At 42.6% G+C, this 20,376-nt stretch overlaps 1 protein-coding gene across 3 annotated transcripts in view; it reads right to left on the reverse strand.

The window, feature by feature from the left end:
• The window catches only part of LOC148030516 (pentatricopeptide repeat-containing protein At1g74850, chloroplastic-like), a 48,682-nt gene that overhangs the window by 24,837 nt on the left and 3,469 nt on the right, over positions 1-20,376 (reverse strand). The gene's annotated exons all lie outside the window — the stretch shown is intronic.

A 20,376-nucleotide genomic window follows, 5' to 3' on the forward strand; every position in this document is an offset into this window, starting at 1 on the left:
TATCACTATGTTTGAGAGCGGATCGTGTATTCGGAACTGGTGGTGGCCTATTGTCCCACGGCGGCCAATGGGGCTGATCTCTTCACGAAGCCTTTGCCTCAGGCCTCTTTGCTTCATCACATGCGGTTGTTAGGTCTTCAGACCCTCCCAAGATCTGAGAGGGGGTGTTAGCCTGCTCTCTTTTCATTCTCAGTCTGTCATCTCCTGGTTGTGAGCTCCTGTCAGAGTCTGGCAGGAGACAGAGGAGCTCTGTCAGTTTTGTGTTTGCTGATTTAGTCTGCATTCCCTTCTCGGGTGGCACTCAGCCCAAAATGGGCCTTTTTGTGTGCAGTCGGCCCATATTTGGGCAGGTCGGCCAGTTTGTGTGCAGTCGGCCAGTTTGTGGGCAGGTCGGCCAGTTTCAGCCAAGTCGGCCAGTTTTGGTTGGTTTGGGGCTATATATAGCAGCCCCCCCCAGTCATTCTTTTACACATTCTTCTGCAGATTCAGCACACTCTCCCTCCTCTCCCACTCCGGCATTGGTGCTGCCATTGCTTCCAGTCTGTTCTGGTGCCCTCACTGATGCTCCGGGCTGCGTGCAGGGACTGATCAGTCCACTTTGGTGTATTCAACATTTCATTTCAGTCAGTGCAGATTTTCTTCCTTCATTTCCTGCTTTCTCTCTCTCCTCCTCTGTGTTCGTGTTCTTCTTCCGTTGCGCACTCTCACATTACCATCCCTTTCAAATTCCAGTGTATTATGATGATAACTATGCTTTAAGGATGGTTCCAATCCCCATAGCCACAACCTCCCTAAAGCAATATCGGCTCTTTTCATATTCATAATTTGGAAATCAAGCTTATCTTTATATCCTTGGATATCGATTTCCAAATTGGATACCATTGTATCCCATATTTTATTATCCTGACCTTGCATCATACGAACAACATATTGATACTCACTCTTTTGTTGGGGAAGTTTCAACTTTTTGACAAGTGCATAATTTATGAAGTTCTGGATGGCAGAGTCATCAACCATGACTCTAACCCTCTTTCCCGCTATCAATCCATGCACTCTAACTAAATCATGTGGCCCGAAAGTAGGCTGCCACATAGAAGTTAACATACAACACCTATGTTGTACATCCTTGTGCAAGACCTCTAAAGATTTATGTGACATTAATGTGACATTAAAAGTGATATTTAATGTCACGTTAAGGTCACATTTCCTTCCCCTTAACCCCATTCGGTCACTTTTAATGTCACATTCCATATTTATGACCTTAACGTGACATTAAATATCACTTTTAATGTCACAATTTATACTTTTCATGACCCTTTAATTCCAGGGTCTGCACTACATGGATTTGTTTCTCTTTTCCCTTGCCCTTGTCCTTGTCATTTCCTTTATCTTCCCCCTTTTTCCTTTGAGGGCAATTCCAAGCAGTATGGTTAGGAGATAGGCAGTTGAAACACAGCCTTTCTTTTTTGGCCTTATCGAAGTCATCTTGACTTAACTTCGGCCTTACATATTGTTTCTTTTCAAAGGGTTGTTTCTTGCCCTTAATGAATGGCATTTTCCTTTTAGATTTGCCTACAAATTTTGAGGCATCAAATTCCTTAGTCTTGGGCTCCGTGTCGTTGAGACTAGTGAGTGCACCTGGACGCGTATTATCTTCATTGATTAATGCGAATTTAATTACCTCTTCAAGCGTCTTAGGTGAGCTCCTTTTCACTTCCTTTTTACAGGCCTTATCTAGTCCCCTTATGAATCCTCTTGTCTTTTGAAATTCATCTATTCCTTCTAATTTGAGGATTATCTCACAATACTCCTTGAGATATGTTAGCAAAGGTATTTCCTTTTGTCTGACAAAATCCCAATCTTCCCAATTTCTTTCCATTTCATTTTCAGGAAGGAATTCTTTCAAAAAAACCGATTCAAATTGAGCCCAAGTTTCAGGTATTTTATTTGCCTCCTTTAAAGTTCTCCACCATTTATATGCCTTTGGCCCCAAGGTTAAACTAGCCTCCAGTGCATAAAGATGTAGTGGAGTATTTTTTAATTTGTGCAAATCTTCCCATTTTTGGAGGAAGTTAAAGATAGTATCTTTATTTCTGTCTTTTTTCTCCCCATGAAACTGAGGCGGTTTCATATCTTTTAACACTGGGTTATCCCTCAGCTTTTGGTGGGGTTCCCTTGGGTCTTGCATAGTCACATCTAGATCTTTCGATGAAGATGGAATATCTGAGGTCTCTACCTTACCTTTATCCCTTTCTAGTAATAAGGCTAATTGGGATTTTATTTCGGTGAGTGCTTGAGTTAGCAACTCCATTTGAACCCCCTGTGTTTGCACACAAGCAGTTAAATCATCAAATTGTTCTCGTGTAGCAAAAAAATTATTCCTAATGTTCTTCTTGTATTTCCGTTTCATGGGGATCCACCATAGGATGGTCCCCGGAACTAGAACCTTCGGTTACCCCCTCTCTCTTTTTCCCCTCCATCTATACACTGGAATTAGAAAGCAAATATAAGAAATTTGCGTACAAAGATGAGATACTTCCCTGATTACAAAGGTAGGACAGATGTCGATGGTCTCTATAAGGTAGAGATGGCGCGAAGAACGGTGCATCTTCCCTCAGATCTGCACTGATTGTGTGCAGGTCACGTGGAAACAAGGCCTGTCAGCAGGAGTGCTAGGTAAGGGTGTGATTAAACACCCCCGTCAGGTTGCGTGGGAACAAAGCTGTGACTAGAATTATGATTAGAAGCAAGACTTGGCCCGACCGTGGTCGCCAACACGTACAGTGACGATTGGCATGGCCTGACTTGAAACCATCCTGTCGTGGTTGCCAACACAGAAAGTGACGCTTAACGTGGCCCGATTGCAGTTCTCGTCGTGATCGCCATCGCCAACACAGAAAGTGACAATTAGCGTGACCCGACTGCAGTTCTCATCATGATCGCCATCACGGACGTGGTCGAAACGGCTCTAATACCAATATTACATGCAGGAGTCCTTTCTGCCGGTGCCCCCTACTCAGCAATATGGAAAACGAGCACAAGAGAGTTCTCCTCGACTCTCCCCCCAGCCACGTCTAGGAAGTTGCTGGCTAGAACCCCAAGTCGTGACTCGCCCGCCAGCCGTCCCCTTCAGGTGAGTTATACTATTTTTAAACTCGCTCACTTCCTAGGCTCCCCTTGACCCCGTTCGGGCGCCCAAGGCCCCCGGTTGGTCATCTCTCGCACTTGTTCCCCAACAAGTTACACCATAAATGTAACACGGGTGCAGAGAGAATATCTGCGTATGTCTGCCCCTTGAGGACCTCGATCTCCGTCAGCCCATGTGTTGTCTGTCACCAGCAAGCTGTGTTTGTCAGATACAAGTGATAGACAAGTGCTGGAAAGGACTGCTATAAATAGCAAAAGAAAATACCAAGAAAATGACCAGCATCAGGTCGGCTGCATTAAATGCAACCAACCACATAAAAACTGTCCGACTGCTCAGCCTGGCCGACTACAGACTGCCATGTGGCATCTGCGCTGGCTGCTGACGTGGCTGCTGACGTGTCTTGCCTGCTGCGCTGTCCCGCTCTGATCTGCTGAAACTCTCCTAGCTATCCACGGAATGACAATGTCTAACAGATTTGCCAACACTTTCGCGAAGACCTTATACATAGATGCCATCAATGAAATGGATCTCCACTGGGTAAGTTTGGACAGGGAGGGGACTTTGGGAATCAACTTGATCAGCCCTTCTTTCCACGATAAAGGCATGTTGCCCAATGCTCAAATCTATTGGCACATGGCAGCCAAAGGTTTTGCCCAAAGGGATGCATAGGTGCCAAAGAATTCATTGGTGATACCATCCCGACCAAGGCTTTTATCATTTGGCAACATTGGTGATACCATCCCAACCAAGGCTTTTATCATTTGGCAAATGTAATAAGACGTCCATAACTTAACCCTCACGGATATCAACTACCAAGAAATCTTGCATGTCATGGGGGACCTGATTTCTTGACAAAGCATAAAAGGGCACACACACTTGCACAACCTGCAAAGAAGATGACCAAAAGGTCTGCGAAGTATTCCCAACACATACTTACAATGATTTGGGATCTATGACCATTTGACCTTTTGCATCTTGCAATCTCACCACATTTTCCCGTGCTAGGGATGCATGCAAGGCCCAAAAGAATTTGTGAGTTTAGCGAGAATTGTCCTGAAGACTGTTAGCCAGATTCCTTCGCTTAGCTTGTTGGTAAGACTGCAATTGAAAGCCTTGAATAAGTTCGCCCAATTGAGCTGCCAATGAGATCAAAAAATCATCACACAAGAGATCGAGTCATAGCAAATGAACCAAGGCCAACATGTCTTCCGCAACATGCAAACATTGCCTATTAAGCAAAGCATAATAGATGCCATATCGTCTTGACACCTTCTGGACATTTGAAATACCCGTCGAAGGAGTCCAATCCTTATAGTGGAAAATCACATGGAAACCCTTCAACCTGGTGGGTCATGTAGCCCTTGAAAACCGCATGGCTTAAAAAGGAAGAGTTGAATCTTAGGGGCAACCTACCCAAGAGACCAGCAAAAGCATCCATTGACTGCCTAATCACGTCAAGCTACAAAGGAAAATGGTCAGATAATACATAGTGCTGCAAGACTTGCATCTCCAAAATTTATTGTCAAAAGGAGTCTTCATGCATGGCATAAATGTGGTCTAATCGAGACCACGTGGCCACGTATTGAGGAGAGTGAAAGGTAAATCTTGAAGCAGATGGAGAAAGCCAAGACCAAAGATCCTATTTCACGACATCCATGGCAAAGGCTTGTCATGCCTTGCTTTTTGGGTTGTCCATCAAAGAGTGTTCCAAAGTGGATTGGGATGGGTCAACACACATTTTAAAATCGCCCATAAGCAAACCTAATCTTACTAGGCTAAGAATATCCCGAAGACGAATACACAAGGCCTCATGATGCAATGAGTCATTGGGTGCATAAAGGCCAAACAGCCATAAGACCTGCCCTTCACCCACAATCTCAATCACCAAGAAGCATCTGTGAACATCAAACTTAACAAGCACTCGCTAAATTTCTCGTGTACAACCATGAGGACAGTGGTTCTCATGCAAAATACACCACATGTCATGTTGCTTACTGCGGGAACAAATCCCATGGACATTCCAAATGGCAATCTGCATTTGTAAAATCAAGGAACTCATGGGCAAGGCTGTTCATGCCTCACTTGCACCTTCCCAACTAAAGTCTCCAAAACTCCTCCATCCAAAAAATCTGCCAAAACCGGAAAGCATTCTATCCCATGCGAGGAGGTTTCACAGGGGAAGGATTGCTTGTCAATCCCACAAGATGATCACCTTGCCTCTACAATCAAAAGCAAGGCATGTCGAAGGATCCTTGGTGTGCTCTTGAGGGTGCTCAACCTGCAATCTCTACTACATGGCCTAATTTGAACTGGAGAGGTCCACAATAGTTGAGCATGGCAGCTCAAAAGCTTTATCCTTTCTACACATTTATGTACAAAAGGCATCTTAAGTGTCTATGTTGGGAATAAAGGGCCATCGTGTCTTTTATATGTGCACTGGTGTGAACACACCCTTAGCACATTTTACTTTCATAAATATATCTATCTAAAAACCTAAAGTGACACACTCGTCTGCAAGCTGTATTTTCATAGTCAAAGGGGGCTGCTCTTTGTGTTTTGTGCAAGCATTGTAGGTGAAGATGTCTTCTATGGCCGAGACAGAGTTTCAGGCGATCATGGACCGGAAGGTGTCCGTGTCTTACCGACTCTTCCATCAGATCAAAAGCTCAATGGTGAGAATTACCACATTTGTCGGATCATGATATTTGCCATTCTGGAGTCCTATGATTTGGCGGAGCTTGTTACAAAGGCTATTCATCGTCCTTCTTCATGAGACGAGTCCAAACTCTCGTCTAGTGATAAGGTGGAGTTGGCAAAGGCTTAGGCACATTGGGATAAACTCAATGCTCACATTCACTCATTTTTCTCTCTCTCATATACTACTACTGTTATCTCTCATATTGAGCATGTGACGATGGCCCAAGAGATATGGCTAGAACTTGATCAAATGTAAATTCGGATGACCATCATAAAGCGAGTTTCTTTGGAAGTGCAGATGCGCCTATGTGGTGTTTTCTCAGCTAAGAGTGTGTGCAAATAGTTGAGAACAGTAGAGTGAGAGAGTGAGCACAACACTTGATGTTCGATACAAAGACTAGTGTACCACTTTTAGGTTTTGAATATATATATAAAGTACAACAAGTGAAGGGTGCATTCACACCCACACACCTGAACTAGGTAAAAAGGCACAGTGAGCCTTTATTTCCAACAACCTCCCACCTAACGGCAACATGCCTAAAGATAGAGGAAAGAATCAACTAAGTCTATGTATATACAAAGTTGAAAAACACATATACTATCCAGTTCCCATTATCTGGTGCAACAATGAGCAAACCACTTGACTAAAAGACCCTTCGTAAGAAGGTCTGCAACATTATCATTTGCATATACCTTGACAAGCTCAATGCATTTGCTATTAAGTACATCCCTGATAAAGTGATACTTCACATGTATGTGCTTTGTCTTTGCGTGAAAGATTGGATTCCGTGCTAGCATGATAGCACTCTGACAGTCACAATGGAAAATAGGAACCTCTGTAATTCCAAGCTCTCTCACCAGACGTGAAAGCCATAAAGTCTCTTTGCATGCCTCTGTGGCAGACACATATTCTGCTTCTGTAGTAGACAATGCAACACACTTTTGCAGCCTAGATATCCAAGAGACTGCTCCTCTATGAACATGAACACATATCCTGAAGTAGACTTCTTGTAGTCAGGATGGCCAGCATAGTCTACATCCATGAAACCGACAATACATGACTTCTACTTACCAAAGCAGATACACAAATCCTTTGTGCCATTAAGGTATCTCATGATACTCTTCACTGCTTCCCAATGCTTTTTGCCATGATATGCCATTATCTACTAACAACTCCCACCACAAATCCAATGTTAGGACGTGTAGCAACCATAGCATACGTCAAGCTACCAAAAACCAAAGCATAGGGTATCTTTGCCATTTTAGCCTTTCCATCATCTGATGTAGGGCTATCATCCGCACTAAGTTTCACATATGGTGACAATGGTACACTAATAGCTTTCCCCCCTCCATATTGAAGCGCTACAAAACTCTCATAATATACTCCTGCAGTGACAGATAAAGCAAACCCTTTGATCTGTCTCTGAGTATACGCATGCCAAGAATGTGATTTGCCTCACCAAGATCTTTCATATCAAAGCTATTGTGTAGACTCTGCTTCAAGGAGTCCAAGGCATGAACATCCTTGCCAATAATTAGTATGTCATCCACATACAAAACCAAGAGAATAAGGCTACCATCTGCTACCTTCTTGGTGTATAAGCAGTGATCAACTTGAGAACAATGAAATCCCTGAGATTGCATGAATGTATCAAATTTGTGATACCATTCTCGTGGTGCCTACTTCAGCCCATACAAACTCTTGTTACGATTACATACCATGTGCTCTTTTCCCTTTGCAACAAAACTATCAAGCTGCTGCATATAGATCTCCTTATACAGATCACCATATAAGAAGGTAGTTTTTACATCCATCTATATGAGTTCCATGTCCTCAGATGCAACCAAACCCAAGATGGTTCGCAAAGTAGTCATTTTGACTACAGGAGAAAAGATTTCATCAAAATCGATTCCATGTTATTGCTTGTACCCTTTAGCAACCAAGCGTGCCTTATACTTAGGCAAAGAACTAGAAGTGGCTTTCATTTTGTAAACCCATTTGCAAGGTAGTACTTTTTGTCCTTTTGGTAAATGTACCAAATCCCAAGTGCCATTCTTCATGAGAGATTCCATTTCTGATAGCATTGCTTTTTGCCATTTCTTACTATCCTGTCTGTCCATTGCTTCCTGAAGTATGATGGTTCACCACAATCTATTAACATGACAGAATCAGCCACATAGTTTACTCCAGGAACAAATCTATTTGGCTGTTTTTGCACTCTGGTTGACCGATAAACCCAGTGGTCAAATTTTGTTGGTTGTTCGCCCTGCAAATCTGCATTAACAGCTTGCTGTTCCTACAAGTTCAACATGTTGTATAGCTGGTTCACGTTGTTCCAGATGCACATGTTCTTGCTGAATTTGTGGGACATCATGGGCAAGATCCTACTGATTATTTTCAGCATCATTCCCTGCATTTTCAAGGGCATTTACAGCAGGTATTTGCTACTATCTGACAGACATTCTTTGCTATCCTATTGGGACATCCTCGCGCAATACAACCCTTCTAAACTCCTCTATTCTTTCAGGCTGTTTGTGCACGGAAGATGACATCATTACTGTATACTACTTTTCTCTTCTCAGGATCCCATAATCTATACCCCATCTCACCTTCATCACCATATCCTAGGAAAATACATTTACAAGACTTTGGCTCAAGTTTGCTGTGTTCTTCCTTGCGTATATGCACAAATGCCTCACAGCCAAACACTTTCAAGTGAGCATACAAAGGTGGCTTGCCCAACCACACTTCTTGAGGGACTCCCCTCCCCCCCCCCTTCCAAAGACCTATTTGGTGACCGATTAATCAAGTGTATGGCTGTCATAACAGCCTCTGCCCAAAAACCGTGGGCTAAGCAGAATGTGACAGTATTGTACGGACCTTGCCTTGAATGGTCCTATTCATACACTCTGCAACACCATTTTGGGGCAGATTATGAGGGGCGGTAAGCTCCCTTTTAATCCCTTTGCTATCACAAAAGTCTCGAAAGGCTTTGGACACATATTCCCCACCATTGTTAGAGCGAAGGCATTTTCATGTCTTGTTGATCTAATTTTCAACAAATGCCAAGAATTTTTTAAATTTATCCAAGGCCTTGTCTTTGCGACGGATTGGATAAACCCATACTTTGCGTATGGCATCATCAACAAAGGTAATGAAATACTTCTTCCCCCCTAAAGATAATCCTGGCATTCGACATACATCTAAATGTACTACCTCTAAGGGAGAAGACTTTAGAGAAAGATTTTTTGTGTGACGTTTGAGCATGTTTACCATAAATACAATGATCACACTGTTCAAAATCAGAATACCTCAAAGACACTAAATAACCCAAACGAGAGAGCACCTTCTTGCTATGCACTCTACCATGTTTATCCCAACTTTCAGGTAGAGTGCATAGCAAGAAGGTAACTTTCAACTCTTCATCGATATGAATATCCAAAGCAATCAGCTCACTGAAAATTGAGTTAAACTCATTCAAATGTACAAACATGGTTGTACCCTCTTTCATGCGAAAGTCCATCAGTTTTTTCAGCCAATAAACCTTGTTGGTTGCACTTTTCTAAGCATACAATTCTTCAAGCCTTTGCTACATCGCATATGTTGAAGTCAACTTCTCAATGTTAAAGAGCAAGTTGTCTGACACTGAGAGCTCAACGATAGAGCAAGTAAGCTCATCCAAGTCATCCCACTCGTCTTGTTCTATGTCTACTGATTTGATTCCCTTTGATTTGATGGGCTTTACATGTTTCTTTTGCACCATGACGTTGTAGCATTGTTTTTGCCAAATTGCAAAATTATGTAAACCCTCAAGTTTCTTAATGTGCAAAAGATTGCTGCTGTCACTGTTTCCAGCCATAATTTGCAATCCCAAGCTGACTAACTAGTCACCAAAGGCAAGCCCAAATGTGATACAAGTGACTACAATACACGAGTATCAACCAGCAATGAAAATCCCAAGATTGCAGAAATTTCAGATCTGCAAATAGATTTTCAGAATTAAAAATCTCGTTTGCTGCACTCCTCGCGCAATTTCTAACACATTTAGAGACCAAGCCACCAGTTACATGTGAAATCCCCAAAATTTCACTGCAATTTCTACTCCAAAGGCATTCTTGAGCACAAATTTGACAATTTGGATCAAAAGACCCAAAATTTTAGAGGATAATCTGTTCAGATTGAATCAACACACATATCCCAAGTGCATATACCAAGCAATTCTTGCACAAATTGATGAAATTCTGCAAAAGCCCCAAATTTCTCCGGTCTGGTGTGCACAAATTTCACTGAAATGTGAAAAGCCCCAAAATTTCACGGGCAAATGTGCACCAATTTTGCAATTTCTGAGTTAGATTGTCCGCTTCTGCATTAAAGTCCCCGAATCCAGGAAAAGCCCCAATTTTCTTTTTACTTTGTCCCTTTGCATGTGAGCGCCTAGTAAAGTAACTACATAAGTTAAAGAAAAAAAAAATTGATGACTATCACGTCAAGTTGGTGACCCGTCTGGTCACGAGTGACCTGTCCAACAGGTCGCCACCTGTCCACGTGAGTCAGCCCGTCTAGTCGTCGTGTCCTAGCCTTTCGTCTGCAGCCTGGTCATCCCGTCCTACTGTCTCACTTGCAACCTGGTCATCGCGTCTGCCCACCACCGTCTGCAATGGTTGCCGACTTGGCTGCAGCGTGTCGTCTACTACCTGTCCACGTGGCTTGCGACCTGCCAGTTGGTCCGACTACTACCTGTTGGTCGCCTGCTACCTACAAGCTTCGAGAAGCATGCACAACCTATGCTCTGATACCAATTTGATGTGGTGTTTTCTCAGCTGAGAGTTAATGTGCAAAGAGTTGAGAGCAATAGAGTAAGAGAGTGAGCACCACACTTGATGTTCGGTACAAAGACTAGTGTACCACTTACAGGTTTTGAATATATATGTACATACATGTATGTACATACATGTATGTACATATATATATATACATACATATATGTATATGTATGTATACATACATATATGTATATGTATGTATGTATACATACATATACATATATGTATGTATATGTACATGTACATATACATACATATATGTATATGTATGTATACATACATACATATACATATATGTATGTATACATACATATACATATATGTATGTATATATATATATGTATGTATATGTATATATACATACATATATATATATATATATATGTATGTATATATACATATATATATATACACACACACACACACACATATATATATATAAAGTACAACAAGTGAAAGATGCGTTCACACCCACACACCCAAACTACGTAAAAAGGCACGGTGAGCATTTATTCCCAAAACAGGACCTTCAGTGTCAACAAGACATCTTCTATGCGGGAGCATATCAACAAGCTGAGGCAACTTCAAATGCATGTTCAAAAAGCAGGGCAGGTGATCAATTCTGAAGACATGGCGATAACTCTTCTTTCACAATTATCGCCCCGCTTCAGTGGTTTTTAATCTGCCTTGATTGCTTCTGGGCTTCAGACTCTTTGGTGGGAAAAGTTGGTTCCTATGGTCTTGGACCAAGAGGAGCAACTAAAAGGAACCAATGCTTCGAAACCTGAGGTCTTGGTTAGTAAGTCCTCTCAGAAGAAGGGGATGGCCCAAAAGGAGGAGGAGGAGGACAAATCTAAGAATGACAAAGACAAGGAGCCTACTTGTCACATTTGTGGCAAAACAAGTCATTGGAAGAAGGATTGCCCCGACAAGGAGAAGGAGAAGAAGGAGAAGAAGAAGAAATCTTCAAAGGATTCCGGAGCAGTGGTTGCTCCCTCATCAGCTACTTTCCTCCACTTGGAGGTGGTTGAGGATTCGACCCTAATGGCTTTTGATGCTACGTTGACGGCCCCATACACTCTGGAGTGGATTGTTGATGTTGAGAAATACAAATGATGCATGCTCCATGAAGAGATGTCCTGAATCCCATGTGCACAGTGAGGAGAGTGGAACAACCCAACTTCTATAAAGCTTCGTACTTGACTCACATTTATACGATGAATACAATATTATGATAATTTCCTCTTTCAATTATAGTGTCATTGTCAGTCCAATACACAAGATTGTCTTTATGAGTCCAAGCTTCCATCTTGAAACCTAATTCACTTGTGTACTAGTTGTCTACTCATTGTCTATGTCAACATGAATTTAGTCTTCATCTTCCAACCTCCATAGCTCCTACCATGCTCTAGATTCGACATTTTAACATGGTATCAAAGCTCAGCTAAGCATAATCAGCTCCTCACTCTGCTTCTCCAACTCCCTTTCACTTCCACCTAGCTCGGTATCAGCTCAAGTCTTCATTTCCTATTTCAGCTTCACATTCACCTTCACTGGAGCTTTCATGGCTGCCATGAACAGCAGTATCCTGTCTACATGCAACACCTAGATCTCTCTCCACAGTAGATATCTCCACATGATTTCTTCTAGAGATCTTTCCCTCTGCTCAGGGCACACCATCCTATCATTTCGCACGTCAACATTGAGTATTGCAGAAGCCGGCATTGTCAAAATTTGTCCTCGTTGTCCTAAACTACGCCCCTGTTAGTCATACGGCTGCCATCATCTCCATGCTACACAATCTGTGCTACCACTACAGGGCTTTGGTAGCCCCCCAAGTGGGCTAACCTCACCCAAAAGGGTTCCCCAAAAATACTCTCTCTGTGGATCACAATCTGAGAAACACTAAATGTCATCTCTGTGGGCAGCCATAGCCATTGACCTTCAAGGTCATAAAACCTTTCATTTTCTTACTCCTCTCAATCCACTAAAGACTCTATCACTCTGGTCTTACTGAGCACTTAATTTCTAGCAAAGTATCACACTAAATCAGCAAGCAAGAAGAAGATCAAGCATCAACATCGACATTGAGCTCCAAGATAGTATCTTTTTAATACTCATGCAGTGTTGTTAAACACTAATCATCTTGTGTCTCTTGACACATTGAAGTACAAGTCTTTTGCTAGCTAATTTGCTACTAATCAAAAATGGCAGAGCTCGAACAAATAGCAAAGTTCAATGGAGAAGGCTTCCATGCCTGGAAGGAAAAGACCATGTACCACCTCATGAGAAAAGACCTCTGGGATCTCTTTGAAGATGATGAAGGTGATGCAAATGGCGGGAAAGAAGATTCAGAAAGCGAGATCCTTGCAGTAGCTCCACCAAAAACCAAAGAATGAAAGAAGAAGAATAACAAGGCACTTGGCATCATTGCCTGGGGACTAAGTGATAATGTGCTACATCATATCTCTGGTATCAAAGAGGCTAGAATTGCTTGGGAGCAACTTGACAGGATCTTTGGTACCCAAGCAAAGAATTCAAAGGTAAAATTACTCATGTAGTTTTATAAACTGGATATAAAAGATAGTACTTCCATGACCATACACATTAACAAGTTCAAGAGCCTAAAAACCCAGCTTGCAACTCTTAAGAAGAATTTTAATGAAGATGAAGCAATAGCCGTACTGCTTGCATTGTCCACCCTAAGTAATGTTCCGAGTCTCTCACTTAAAGATATTGGGCACTACTTCATGGAGAAAGCAAAGTTAAAAGCAAGGAACACACCACCAAAGACAATCTCTTGTACACCAAGGACACTTATGGAGCAAAAGGCCATGGTTGAGGACTCAGCACCAACAACAACAAGGATCGGATTATATGTCAAACTATGGCAAGACTGGCCATACAGCCAGTGAATGTTTCCACAAGAAAATAGCACAGTAGATGCAAAATGATCACCACCAAAACCAATTCATGAATTAAGAAGAAGATGGTCCCGCTACCATCAACAACTCTGACAAATTGTTCTAAAGAATTTTCATTGCATCTTTCATATGTTTATCCCATAGTAGATCTCTATTTTTCCCTTAGTGGATTTGCTTTGTAAAAACCCTTACCAAAAATGTAAAGTTTCAAGTATAAACTTGACTAGGCTACCTATGAGCTAGTCTCTCGAGCCATCTCACCATGTAGGGGGGGCAAAAGCCAGTATCCATCCACCATAACCAACTGCCATGTCCTAGAGTATAGGGACTCATTATTTGAGGCGTGGTGTTGAGAAATGACAAATGATGTATGTTCCAAGAAAAGATGTCTTGAATCCCATATGCACAGTGAGGAGAGTAGAACAACCCAACTTCTATAAAGCATTGTACCTGAATATCACTTTCATATTATGAATACAATATCATGATGCTTTTCTCTTTCAGTTAGTGTCATTGTCAATCCAATATACAAGATTGTCATTATGAGTCCAAGCTTCCATCTTGGAATCTAATTTACTTGTGTAACAGTTGTCTACTCATTGTTTATGTCAACATAAATTTAGTATTCGTCTTCCAACCTCCATAGCTCCTACCATGCTCTAGATCCGACATTTTAACAGTTGACAGTGGTGCCTCCCGACACATGACTCCTACTTTAGCAGATGTTGCGCATTTGCAACCTTCGCATGGCCAAATTCTCATTGGTGCTAGTTCGTCTACTCCCATACAAGGACGGGGCAACATGCATCTTATTCCAGATGGACGTGGTAGAGCCCATACATCCAAGTTACTTTATGTGCTGGCATTGGGGTATCGTTTTCTTTCGGTGCACAAGATTTGTGCCCTCGGCCTTTTGGTCAAATTTGATGTGGAATCTTTTCGGATTCTTGATCGAGGATCAAGACAGGTTTTTTCTTCAAGTTGTAGTCTTCTTCTACCTTGACTTCTCTTCTTCTTACCTCACAAACTCGGTCCCAGCTGTGGCATGCTCGGTTTGGCCATCTCAATTATGATTACATTTAAAAGGCGTCAAAGGAATAGCTTGTTCGAGGTTTGTCAGATATTGTGGTGAGTCAACAGCCTTGTGTATCCTGCATCCGTGGAAAGCAGACTCATGATGTTATTTCTAGCAAGGCTTTGAGGAGGTCTTCAACACCCTCAAAGCTTGTTTCTACTGATCTTTGTGGACCGATGAGAACAGAATCCCTTAAGAGGGAGCTTGTATTTCATGCTAATTGTGAATGATTACAACAGGATGACATGGGCTTATTTCTTGAAGTTAAAGTTGGAGGCTTTCTCCAACTTTAAGAATTGGTTGCTCTTCGAGGAGAACCAATCGGTCCGGAAGCTAAAGGCCTTACAATTGGATAAGGGTGGAGAATTTGTTTCTAATGAGTTTGCTCATTTTTGTGCAAATCGTGGTATTCACCAAGAGTTTTCCAATACAAACACCCCTCAAGAGGATCGCATCTTGGAGAGGAAGAATCGATGTGTGATCGAGATGGCCCGTACCATGATGGAGCATCGTCAGACACCTCAATGTCTACCGGCTAAGGCTGTGGCTACCGCAGTTCACATCCTTAATCGTTCCCCTACTTCCGCTACTGTTGGTGTAGCTCCTTATGAGGTATACTTTGGGTCCAAACCAAATGTTTCTTATTTCAAGGTTTTTGGATGTGATGCCTATGTCCACATCTTGAACACAGCGTGACAAATTTCAAGCGGCTTCCAAAAGACAAGTATTTGTGGGTTGTAGCTTGTAGTCCCAAGGCTACCGATTGTATGATCCTATTAAGTAGGATGTCTACACGAGCCGTGACATTTGGTTTGTGGAGGTTCCAACCTCAAAGGGGGGTGAAGAATACCCTCTTCTTGGAGATCTCGATGATAGCTAGGCCCTAGTGACTGTTCCTCTAGAGCCTGTGCCTCTTGAGGACTCTTCTTCGAATGAGGAGCTTAGTTCCTAGCCACCGGCTTCACCAATTGCTCCCTCGCCGTCGGTGGACCTTCCAGAAACTTCAACAGATGGAGAGTGATGAGGTGAGATCCGACCTCCTTGCTAGGCTCGTGACACTCTTCGTGATGCAAGGATTGAGGCATTCCCTGAGGAGTCGCAATCGCAAGATGGCCCACGGCGTTCTCGGAGAAACCAAGCTCACCACATTGAGCTTGTTTACACTAATTGCTGTTTGATGACTCGTGTCATGCAGGATCGGGAGCCCACTTCCGTGGAGGCTTTACAGCATGATCATTGTCGGAATGCGATGGAGCAGGAGCTGGAGTCGATTAAGAGGAATGGCACTTGGTATCTCGTGTCGAAGCCTCCTCATAAGAAGATCATTGGAGTCAGATGGATCTTCAAGACCAAGTACCACAGTGATGGCACATTGAACAAGCACAAGGCCTGCCTTGTTGCTAAAGGTTTTGCACAACACCAAGCATCGATTTCCATGACACTTTTTCTCCTAAAGCTCGAATGGCCACTATTCACGTAGTTCTTGCCTTGGCTAGCCACAAGAGATGGCCAATTTATCAACTGGATATGAAATCTGCCTTCTTGAATGGAGAGTTGGAGGAGGAGATCTATGTTGAGCAGCCTCTAGCCTTCGGTTCTTCTGATGGTAAGGTGTACAAGTTGCGGAAGACTCTCTATGGCCTTAAGCAAGCTCCCTGTGCTTGAAATTAAAAGATTGACTCACTTCTCCAAGAGCAATTAGGGTATCAGCGTTCCAAAGCCGACCCCCAGCTATATGTACACACCTCAAGTGGAGGTCGTGTGTTGTTTGTCCCTTATGTGGATGGCTTAATTGTGACAGGTGACCATACTCAGATGATCGAGCAGACGAAGGCAACACTTCATGAGAAGTTTGAGATTACGGGCATGGGACTTCTTCACTTCTTTCTAGGTCATGAGATCTATCAGACTCCGAGGGGGATCTTTATTTCCCACCAGCGATATGTACAGGAACTCTTGGTTACTTGTGAGATGAAGGGATGCAAGTCTCTTACGACTCCTATAGACCCAAATTGGAAGGCTACGACTCATTCCGATTCTCCCTTGGAAAATGCTCCCTGTTATAGGCAGTTGGTTGGTTCATTGATCTGGCTTCTTAATACCCGTGTTGACTTATGTTATGTTGTAGGTGTACTAGTCGAGTTCATGAGTGAACCCAAGATGGTGCATTGGTAGGCTACTCAGAGGATTTTATGGTTCCTACAGGGAACTCCTAATTTTGGGATCTCCTATCCTGCTGGTACAAGATCTATGGACTTGGTCCTTACAAGTTGAAGTGATTTAGATTGGGCTAGTGATATGGGTTATCAGAGGTCCACCACAGGTTATTCTTTAACCTTGGGTACTGGTGCTATTTCATGGAGCAGCAAGAAGCAACCTACCGTTGCCCTCTCTTCGACTGAGGCAAAGTATCGAGCGGTGTCTTCTACTACCTGTGAGATAGTGTGGAGCTTGGTTGCGACATGTCCTACTATTCTACAATGCAACAATGAGAGTTGCATTGCCTTGGCCAGGAATCCTGTGTTTCATGCTCGGATGAAGCATATTGAGATCCAGTACCATTTCATTCGGGAGAAGATTCTGGATGAGACCATTTCCCTAATCTATTGCAAGACAAAGAACAATCTTGCAAACTTATTTACCAAGGCACTTTCCTAGGCTTTACTTCAACAGCACTCCAGATTCCTTAGCCTTCTGTCGTGTCATCTGAGAGGGGGTATTAGAGAGTGACATCTCCCGAACAGGTAAGATATCACGTGGCAGGTAGTCGCAAGCGCCATGTGGCAGATAGTCAGTCAGTTGCAAGCGCCACTTGGCATGTAGTCAAACTGCACCAATCGGTCAGCAGTCGACTGCATTAGTTTGGGCCTTTTTTTCAACCTATTTATAGGCTTTGTTTCCAACAACTTCTGTCAGTTGTGTTCCTCAAATTTCAAGCTGTTGACTGTGGAGACTGCACTCGGGGCTAACAGAGACCGAGATCTTCGAGGTGGAGACATGCGCAAATATTCTCTTTGCACCTGTGTATAATTCAGCATCCTTATATGGCATTCTTCGCTACAATTTTCTATGTTTCACTGTCTCCTTCTCTCTATCTCTCTTCTCTCTCTATTCACTCTTTGTCTTGGTCATTCACTTCCGCATTGCTTCACTCTAACAGGGTCGTCATTGATGAAATGTCCAAAAGAAATTAAAAGTTTAGTCGGGCGGTCAAACTAACCAAAAAGCTTAGATGACTAAGACTTTTACACTCAGATAATCACATCGACTAGAAGCCTATATAATGAGTGGTTTCAAAAAGTAAAACTAGATGCTCATGATCGAAAAAACAAACCATGAACCGGTGAATCTATATAATAAAGCTATCCAAAGCTAAATTTGGCAACTCCTAAAATTTAAGACGTTACTATTTTTGAAAGTTGTTAAAAATTGTAATTATGCTCGCATCAAAGGCTTTAGAATTTCACAAGCAACAATTTTGTCTTCAATAGCTATCTTAAATTCTTAACCATTTGAGAGATTTTTAGAGTAGAAGGTTTGGAAACTTCTTGCTCTAGAAAAGTGGCATATGGCATCTAGAAGAGGACATGTATCATTTTGAAGAGACAAATGTCTCTACACTTGTCATTTTCAACAAACACTTATCACTTGTAGCCTCTACTTTCAACTTTTGAGCACCCAAGCACACACCTATATATTGGAGATCCCTCTCTTCATTATCACGCACTCCAAAAGCTCCCTCTCTCCATGCCAAGAATCTACAAATACATGAATGGATAATGGATGGTGGCCAACCTCTCTCCTTTAATAGACAAAAATAAAGGAGTTAACCTACCACAGAATATGTTGGCCGATTAACAAATAAAGGATAAAGAGAGTGCAATAAATTATGTTAGGTGCTCGTGAACCTGTGGTATGACTGCTTCTAACATTATCTACACTAATAGCCAGAGTACTTCGGCCATTGTGTGGAACCCAATGTTCCGTGCCCACATAAAGCATATAGAAGTTCATTACCATTGTGTTCATGAGCAGATATCACCTAGAGACATAGAGCTATCTTACTACCCACCGAAGACAACTTGGCAGATCTTTTCACAAAGGATCTTCCTCAACCAAAGCTTTTCGACAAGCTTGTTCCACGATCTGACATACTCTATACAGTCATAGGTTGCTACATCCACTTGGATGAACTTGTGCAACCATGACCTTATATTTTCTTTTATTTTCTAGGATTTTGTCATTGTGGTCTACCCATCCATGGAGGGAAATTTGTAGGCCATGTCATGGGCTATGTGTTGATGCCCTTTGATCCATGATCCGGGCTCCCACATTTAAACTGCCATCAAATGTAATTGTTGCCCCTAGTGCCCTAGGCACTGTAAGTGACACTAGGATTAGGGTTAAATCGTGCAATTACTTCACACCTAGCAAACATTGATGACATGGCAATGCCGGCCTGATTTGCAGTCTCCAAGTGTCAACCAGCAGCTAGACAATGATGAGGGAGCACTGAAACTGTGAAATGCAGCTGTGGAAGGTAACTTAGCAGCATTGATGACCTCCAAATTTCAACCAGCAAGAGGTCGGCCAGTTCTAATGCGAATTCAGCAGTCCGCCAGGTCACGATGAGTAGGGCAGGATCTGGAAACACTCTAACAGAGGCCGGAGCTGTCACGAAGGAAGCTGAAGTAAGAGGAATGCAAGAGGATTTAGGATGTGCAAAGTGGTTGGACAGATCCCTATTTATGGACACAAGAGACAACCAGCTATTTAAGTGGCACCGGAACACTTTAGGGTGCATTTAATGTGGATGCTCAAACACTTGAGGTACATTTAATATTAGAGTTTTGGGGATGTTTAATGAGCTGAAAAAGGGGGTTAAAGTTAATTAACCCTTTGTTACTTAACACCTCCTCTTGACCAAAAACTCAAGCTAAGAAGAACCACAAAGCTTAGCTCAACCAAGAGATCTCACCCCAAAGCATCTAGGGCATTGGACAAAGGGTGCATCAGCTGCCAATTGGCCTACAAACACTGTAGAGATGATGAGGAAGCACCTCTACTTTGCCCTAAAAGGTCCCACCCCAAAGCATCCAAGGCATCGGTCAATGGGTGCCCATCGGCTACCCAAGAACCTACCAAGACTACAAAAGCAATCATTATCTTCCCTCTGGAGCCCAAGTATTCATATTTTTGTGGGATTTTCTTTTCTCTTCTTTTTAGAGAACCCCCAAGTTTTCTTTAGTGAGTGTTCAATGGGAAAGGGGTGGTTAACTCACATGCTTGTCAACAGGGTAACTACCCAACCACCCCAGCAAGGGTGTAAAAGACAAAGTACTCATGAAAAGGTATGTAGATGACTAAACCATAGGTGGAGGCTCCTCAAGACCCAAAGTGAGCAAGGTGCTCATGGGTGCTCTGCTCCGCAATGAGATGCATAGAGTAATGCAACACACTACAAATAAGAATGTTCATGCAGCCAAATGCCTTGTGAACAGTATCCCTTATGGGAATAGAAGCCAATGCAGAGGTATACACAATGACAATCTAAGTGATGCATGTACAAGGACAAGAAACAACTCCCTCCCACCATATTGATGCCAATAGTGAAATAGAAGCTAGGGGCTCCACCCTCATGTCAATGCCCACTGGGAGAAAAGATAGAGCACCTAGATGGTGTTCGGGTCATGGTTCATGATTGGAGG

The sequence above is a fragment of the Lygodium microphyllum genome, chromosome 10 (genome assembly GCF_053477565.2).
Source record: "Lygodium microphyllum isolate KBCC chromosome 10, Lygodium_microphyllum_v1.1.10, whole genome shotgun sequence".
NCBI lineage: Eukaryota > Viridiplantae > Streptophyta > Polypodiopsida > Schizaeales > Lygodiaceae > Lygodium > Lygodium microphyllum.